The 8,348-nt window shown below is 45.6% G+C and overlaps 1 long non-coding RNA gene across 1 annotated transcript; it reads left to right on the forward strand.

The window, feature by feature from the left end:
• The first annotated feature begins 7,424 nt into the window (after positions 1-7,424).
• LOC142767049 (uncharacterized) lies at positions 7,425-8,005 on the forward strand. Its single transcript, XR_012884727.1, has 2 exons — positions 7,425-7,773; positions 7,853-8,005. It is a non-coding gene; the product is annotated as an uncharacterized LOC142767049 (long non-coding RNA).
• Positions 8,006-8,348: the final 343 nt, after the last annotated feature.

Genomic DNA, 8,348 nt, shown 5'->3' on the forward strand with positions numbered 1-8,348 from the left:
AACACTGCTGCACTCCGAGTCGTGTATGCAGCGTCACCTCCGGGGGCTGCACCGGCTAGTTATCCGAGCGACAGTCGTAGGGAGACCGAGAACGGCGGGGTTGGGCGAGCGGGACTGACGACGCACGGGCGATGGCGAGCGGCTGGTCCGACGTTCTGGATTATGCTCTGCACCTGTCTCAGCACGGTAGGACGGGGCCTCGATGCTGTTTCAATGATACAGGCCGTGGTTCGCCAAGAGATCGCGAATATGGGCATTTCGCCATCTCATAAAAATGACCCTGCTACTTCTAGCTCGGCTTCAGTCGTTGCGGCTGTCACTCCGAACCGCATGTTCGCGCGGTTTGGAGTGGCATATATATATATATATATATATATATATATATATATATATATATATATATATATATATAAATATATATATATATATAAATATATATATATATATATATATATATATATATATATAGCGTTGACAGCAACGCCATCACATCTCCAATTGACTACATTGCCCTTGTTGCTTATTAGTTAGAGGTTACATAGAAAATGGTTCAGAAATGTCAGGCAGATGAAGACGTGTTACAGGCAGACGGGAGACGGCGGACATAGTGAGGTCTTAAGGAGTTTAGCTCCTAAAAACAGCAAAAAACAATGACAACTTATCTCGAAAATTATTTTCCAAAGGAGGTGAAGCTACGCTTTTTTTAAAAAACAGGCCGCAAGAATGTAAGCTGTAAGGACCCTCTTTACCAGAAGTATCGCGATGAGCACACAGTAAAATGCGACCGTATAAATCTGCATGATTATTCGATAAAAGTAGGAAATGACCAGCAGGGGCGTTACTAATGCTGTCTAAGAAAGCAAGAAAATTCTATTATTTAAGTAAAAATTACTTTTGAAAGCTTCAGCGAAGGTAAAGCTGTCGATTCAGATATGTATAGAAAGCTTTGGCCAGTTTTCAACTTCGTTGGCGGCACTAAGCTGTGTTTTTAACGTGCAGCGGTTGTCTGACGCCGGATTACACGGGATGTGCTCATGATGTTGAACGCTCATTCTGTCTTTTTACTGTGTGGTCAGTTTTAGAAGTTGGTTCTTCTAATAGGCTCACAGACTGTAGAGAGTTTATTGAGTTTCCGTGGCTTGAGTGTTCTCAGTTGTCGTGCCTCTCGCGTGATTTGCAGTGTCAAGCATACTTATTTTTTTGCTAATTTATTGAGCAAGCAATCAGCTGAAGACTTGCATCGTCAATAAATCTGATGGACGGTCCTTCGGGGATGCTGAAAGCTTGTTCTCGGGGGTCGCGCTTTCTTCGAGTGTCGTGCATCGTTTCGCAGCATTATGGGCTTCATTTCGAGCGTTGCGCTTCAAACTTGAGTGCTGTTGATTTCAAGTGATCTGCCTTATTGTGATTTATTTTTGATGGCTTTTGCATGTTTCTTTATTTTTGTCCTGTGTTCTCGAATGCTGGGTAATCAACCAGAAATGGTAGCTTATTTCGAATAAATGAAAGAACAGGAACGCAATTATATTTGTGAATTTCATCTGCTAGACATCTCTGGAAAAAATACACAGTAACTCTGCAGTGCTTGCATGATTATTAGGACTTCGTTCATCTAACCAATCCGTGAAACGAGTATGCATACAATAAATAAACAGCGGAGCACTTTAAAAATACTAATCAACATCACTGAGTATTTGTCTGGACGAAGTAAGCACATTGGTCAAATACTCTGGAGGTGCCATACAAAAGCTCCGGATAGCCGGAGGGAAAAAATCCGCGAAAAATGCTCCAGAGGTGCCTCGTAATCACTTCGACCAGCCGAAGGAATATGGCAGTAAGAATCTTCTGGAGGAGCCATGCACTTGCTCCTGTCGGCCGGAGTGGAATATCCGTTGAAAGAACTCCGGGTGCGCCACGCAATTCCTCTGGCCAGCCGGAACAAGAACTTTGCTTCCAATAGGGGGGACGCTAGAGAGCAAACGTTTCACTCCGACACCGAAGTTATTTTTTCTACAGTGTGGGTGAGCGTGACCTTACGGGCGCCTGAAGCAAAGCGGAGTAAATGTACCGGGGGTATGCACGAGGCGTCATGCACAAGCTGCGATAGCGTCGTTCCAGGATGCCGTCATCTTGGTGGTCTCGGTGGTTAGATGCGGTAACAGAAAGCACGGTGACACTGTGGAGCTGTTTTTCCCTTTTTTCTTGGTGCACCTGGGGACTGCAATGAATTTAAGCGCATACGCATGCTAGTAAGGTATACCTGCACAATAGCGCTACCCAGAGAAAATGCGTCTGTGCGATGGCGTCCCACTCAGACTTCAAGACGCTGAACGGCTACTGCGGGTCAACTTCACTAACATATAGGACTACCTTGTTCACGCGACAAGTTTTCTGTCATGTGGGCTACTAAAAGCTCTCAAATTTGTGGAGGGTCAGAACTACTTCACGGGCAGATAGGTGCAACAGCCGGGTGTGAAAGTTTAGCGAAACAGCACGATTATAGTGGCAGCCGGCAGGAATGTCGTTATGAGTGGGCGCGGGAGGGCTGGAGGACAGAATTTTGGCGTTCAGCCCAATTGCCCTCCCAAAAGAGAAGCAATCATAACACTATGGCTACGTTCGCTACCTCCCTTCCCCACTCACTTACCGTGAGTGCCCCTTCCCCTCCCATTAAATAATCCTGGTGCTGCCCCTGGTAGTCACAAAGGTTAAATATTTCAATCGTCCAGTTGTTATCACTTTTTTGTGCCATTCGAGCGCTGCATCGATACTGTAAACACAGTAACAAATTGTCATCGCTGGCAACGGATCAAATCGATGGATTGCTGCACTGGCCGTATTCTTCCCAACAACCGCTGCGCACCGAGGTCATGTTAGCCGAGTGATATCAGCTGTTTAGTGCAGGCGTGAAGGTTCTGCTGTTTAGCACGATTGCTGTCGTCAGAAAAGTAAGCCTAGTTACCATCTTTTTCTAATCGCGTTTCTTCTGTCGATCGTGAGCGCCAGTGAATTCGGTAAACACGATCAAAGGATAGCTGGGCAGAAAGCCTCCCTGGTTACATACCACTTCTCCTCACATTCGTTCAAAGATTTTTCACGTAATATAAATACGCACCACGCACGAAGCACTTCTCTGTGTAGGCTAAGGAAGGCGGTTAGCACAGTGGAGATCATCGACACTTCTTTTTGGACGCGCGGACAGAGAAGACAGGGCGTGCACACAGAACGTAGCCCAGCACCAGCCAGGCCTACGTTCACAAACTAGCGAACAGCCGGACCGCCAAAATGGCGTCACTGTCCGACGATGCTACTGCCACCTCGGGCATCAAGGTTCACTGCATACCCCGATACCCGTGAGTGTTTTTGCCAGGGGAAAAACGGGCGCTACTCTGTTTAAGGAGGAGCTTCGCCAGCCGACACCTATCATCGCGAAAGTTCTCTTTTCTCGCATTCAGTGTGTATTTTCCCGAACTTTGCTGAACGCCTTGCTTCCTAGAAATGCCAAGTCACCCTACTGAAATACGTTGCCTACAGGTATTTGCTGGTTGGTTCGTTTTCTGTGTCAATCAGTGCCCTTCCATGATACTCAATAGCTGCGAGGAAGCGCCATAAGGTATTGCTTGGTGATCATTTCTCGAAAGATGACGCTGCTCTTAGTGCACAGTCGACAATTGGCGAAAAGGCTACATGAGCTGAAGGAACGGTTTCCAGGTGTAGTTCTGCACTGCCTTATTACGACTCGTGTGCCAAAAGAACTCCTGAAAACCAATCGGAGCATGATGCATGCACGGAAACCACGATTCCGGACAACGACATTGGTATTTGAGCGCTTAACGAGCCAATACGCCAGGAGTTGCTTGAGGACGATGACACTAGACGATGTTCGCTAATGACGCCATAGAAACCAGGCACATACTACAGCTTTCCCTCCGTAAGTGCAAACCGAAGCTCGAACCTCTCCAAAAATAAACGTATGCTGGCTGGTGTATTCCTAATATCAGGTATCAGGAGGGTGCTCTCTGTGGAACATGCGTGCCTTTTAAATAAAATAGTTCAGGCTAGAGAACTCACCAAGTTTTTGGTGCCTTGCATGGCCCTCTCTCCATTCACGCATTGGAAGAACGCACTAAAAAATTTCAGAAGCCTCTACGAGCATAACTACCTCAAGATTACTGCTCTATGCACCTGTCAATCTTTGTATCAATTGAAAAAGATGATTAGGACTATTCCACTATGTAATGTGTCTGTTTGCTGCTTACAACATTGCTTACATAAAGTTTATTCCATTTTTCTTAAAAATATGGTTACTATGTATATCGTTCTTAATTTTACAAGATAACATGTCCACCCATGTTTTTTCCTTCTGCGCATATTTTGTGCTGAATTATGTCGCACTCGGTGTGCCCTTGTAATCTCGTCAGAGTAAAGGGAAGATCAGATGAAGCGAGGAAACACATGAAACTGCCCACACTGCATTTTTAATTACGATGCTCTAAGTTTATGACCACCATCTTTTTATTCGTCACCCTACGTTACACGATCAGTATGTAAGTCTTTCTAAGGTTGATTGACCCGCACGTTTACTTGCATTGCACCTTCGTCATTAGACAACACTTGGGAGTCCCTTTAGCCGTTAAGGCACATAAAGTTATGTATCAAGGTTTTGTGCGCTCGTTTACAAGTGTATTTCGTTGGGTAAACTGAATATTCTGTCGCACGCGCGCGTGTTTGTGTGTGTTTGTTCAGATGTTAGCAGAATGTGCGAAGGTTCGATAGAAATGCGTTTCTCTGGCTTGAGTATATTTTAGCATACGCATGAAAGTCACATTGTGGAATGCTTTAACGTGGCCTATTAGACCTTGGAACTGTGTCTAGCTACTACCCTAAAAACAAGCCTCTGCCTAGTGAAAATCATTGCAGTGATCAATTACGGTGAGATCTGTTCCGGTGGGTGCAAGTATGACCACCGCTGTAGCATTAATTCCGTCGCATAGCCAGCTTATAACTCTCACGGCCAAGATTCCTGCCGAAAATCTAACAGTGTCAAAGCCTTGCCAAACACTTCAACACGTTTTGACGTGTGCTGACATTATTCACTGTAAAAGCGCCTAGGAAAGATCTTGTGATAGTAGCACCTCTTAGTTTCGAAATCATGTCAGCGCGAAGCGACGAAAATAAAAAGGTCGGAAAGAGGCAGATTGGGGGGGGGGGGGGGGTTGCGCCCATAATTTTTGTTGGGGTGAAAACGTTTGAGCCCCCCCCCCCCCCCCCCGTGGCTACGCCACTTGTGGTTTGTACTTCAGATATATCCCAAAGCCAATGCACGCTTTCGAATAGTTTCTTTTTTTGGCGTTACAATTTAAGTCTATCACGATGAACGCAGGCACTATGCGAGGCTCGCCCGAGTGTTTACAATGGGTAAAGCGAAACGCATTTAGCCACAAATTGGGCTTTTGCAAGCTTTTGCAGTGTTTCACCTGAGGTATATAAAACGTACTATATGAATATTAACAATTTAACCTTGACGAGTATTAAGATACTATGGAAGGACATCGTTTGTACCGAGAATCCCAAATGGTTTTCACAGAATTGCAGGGAGAAAGAAGAAATAATGGGATGGACAGTTGAGATCAACCAGCTCCATAGTTCAAATAAAAGTCATGGGTAATGATACAATCAGCAGTTCCTTATCTCTATTATCTGTCAGAGCATACATAGAAGAAACAATGAAAATTTTGTTTCTTTTCTCCTTTTTGCTTATGTTGTGCGACAATTACAAGAATTTTCGTACTTAACACCACATAAATTTTATATATTGACAAGTAAAGATTTGTTGTTGCGAGGCGAGATACAAAACTGACTTGACAAAATATCAATTTTCAGCGAAAATTAACATTCGAATATTGGTATAAATGAAGAATCGGTGCGCTTAATTTTCATTTATCTGTAAACGAGACTATCCTGTGAGCGCTCCGCCTAACAACTGTCTTCTTCATGAGGAAATTGTGATGAACTGTCCGTAAATGCCTGCTCGTAAAATAATTATGATGAATTGTTGATAAAAGGCGGTCGCGTAGCATGAGTTAGGAGGGACAGACCCAGGGCTTTAAGAGCTTCGCTTCTAAAATAATCATCTTATCTATCACAAAAAGATTGATGAAACTGCCAATACAAATAATAAAGTTTGGACCATCTCTCCGAAGGGAACCCCGGAACCCCGATATGATGCGAAGCAGCAGCGGTGTACACGACGGTGACCCGGTAGAAACGGGCGCAGACGTGGGTGCTGAAAGAATGGTTTGAAATCAAACTCAGTCTAGTGGTCGCAGATGGACGGGCCGGAAGAGTGTTTCCATTTGACGTGGTGTGGTGCGGGTGGCGGAGAGGATTAAGCGAAGGAGAAGTTTGTTGCGAGCGGACGGAGGAGCCGGTAGTTGCGGGCATTGCGGCAAGCGTGCTGCGGATAGGGATAAAGTGACCTCAGAATGCGCCTGTGATGATGTGTGCGAGAGGAGCGTGACGTCAACGCGCAGCTGCGGCGTGACACACATGACACCGTTCCAACACATGTGGTGAGGCGAACGCGTCGTGGCGCGTCCTCGCAGATGAACGCAGTACAGCGTTACACACGTGAGTCAAACGGCTGCTTCACATCTGATTATGAAAGTATTCGGTTAGGGTGATAACCGACTTCAGGCTGGCCAGCTGTCTAGGGTAGCAACTGAGAAGACGTTAGTACAGGGCCCCATTATGCTAACGCGCTCTATTTTTTATGCAAAGCTGAAGTGCCATCCAAACTTTCTCCCCGTAAACGATGGCACATGTGTACACTGATGACCAAAAGAACGGACACATTGCACGACTAATGAAACTCAGAACCCGCGATCATAGTTTACTTACACACTCATCAGTGGTATGTGGAGGGAATTATTTTGAGCACTGTTATTCACGCTCAGAAAAAGGCTTCACACCCCAATTACTTGATATAAAATACATTCCTAGAAAGGCGTATGTTAAATCAACCATACATATTGATCCACTGAACAAAAAAAAACTTTTCGTATTTTATTTGGGCACACGAACGAATGCTCGGAATTGCTTAGTTGGTTCGCCTTGTCGAAAGCAAAAATTTTAACGAAAACACATGATGAATATACAATTTGCGTGTCCTGCACTTCCCGCGTAGTACTCTGGCATGAATTATCTCATGACCTGTGAATCAGCAAGTTTCTGTTCTAATAAGATTCCCTGTTACTCCGAAGTGTGGACCATTGTGTTGATTGTGAGAAATGTTGGTCGTAGAACCACCGTACATCTCTTGCATAGCTCGGCTTTTTGACTTGCTGGGTCGTGACAGAGATTCATGCACTTCGTCTGCCATTGAAGTTCTTGTAATCAATGTTCTATACTGTTCGCAGGCTATACATCACGACACGAGCCAGCTTGTCAACTATGTTTAAGTCATCGACGAGACACGCGACATAATCTTTCGTGGCCCAGAGAAGCTACGGGAGGCACTTCGGTTCCAGCCGTGCTCCGGAGACATCGTCGAGGTGGCGTACCCAAGGTGCAGCATACAGGTGCTGCAGCAGATTATACAACGAATCGTACACGATGGGCACTGTGGCAAAGACTTTCGAGAGTTCAACTCGAGAGTGTACCGTTTCTGGAGGACTGTGGTGGGAAGAAGCCAGGAGAAGAAAATCGAACCCGGCTTCTCCGCATGCCCATTCACCTGCGTAGAATAGCTGTCAGCACCGACGCCGAGTACGGGTACGTTGCTCGTTATCCGTGCGACGTGTGCTACTTCCAGCAAGTCATAAACCAGAAGATTCTGTTTTTCCCGATGCAGGCAACATTCGACCAGCTTGTGGACATGTTTCTAGAAGGCGCTTTTACGAATGGCAGCTATTTCGAGCACGTTCCCGCAGGCTGCGCTCAGCGGAACGAGCCAAACGTCTTCTTCACGACCTACAAAAACATGATGCTTGACATAGCAACAAAAGTATTGGAATTGGCTGAATTTCTAGTAGGGTACTACGCCAAATGGTGCTTTACAAAAAATGTTGGTTACGCGACCCTAGTTAAAATATTACGACCTCATTATTATTAGTTAAACTATTACGACCTTCCACGCTCGCGCTTGTGACTGAACGGTTCTGCGTTAGTTGATGCCGGCTCCCGACACCAGGCTGGCGCGAGAGCGACAACGGCCTCCCCCCCCCCTTTTGTTTTTTTTCTTCTTGCGCCTGTTCTTACCGTCTGTATGCGTTACTTCCACGGCGTGCTGCTGTCACGGGTATTTTTTATTGCTGGTCTCCCTCGACAGGATTTTAGTCAGTACGGAA

Source organism: Rhipicephalus microplus, chromosome 7, assembly GCF_043290135.1.
Source record: "Rhipicephalus microplus isolate Deutch F79 chromosome 7, USDA_Rmic, whole genome shotgun sequence".
NCBI lineage: Eukaryota > Metazoa > Arthropoda > Arachnida > Ixodida > Ixodidae > Rhipicephalus > Rhipicephalus microplus.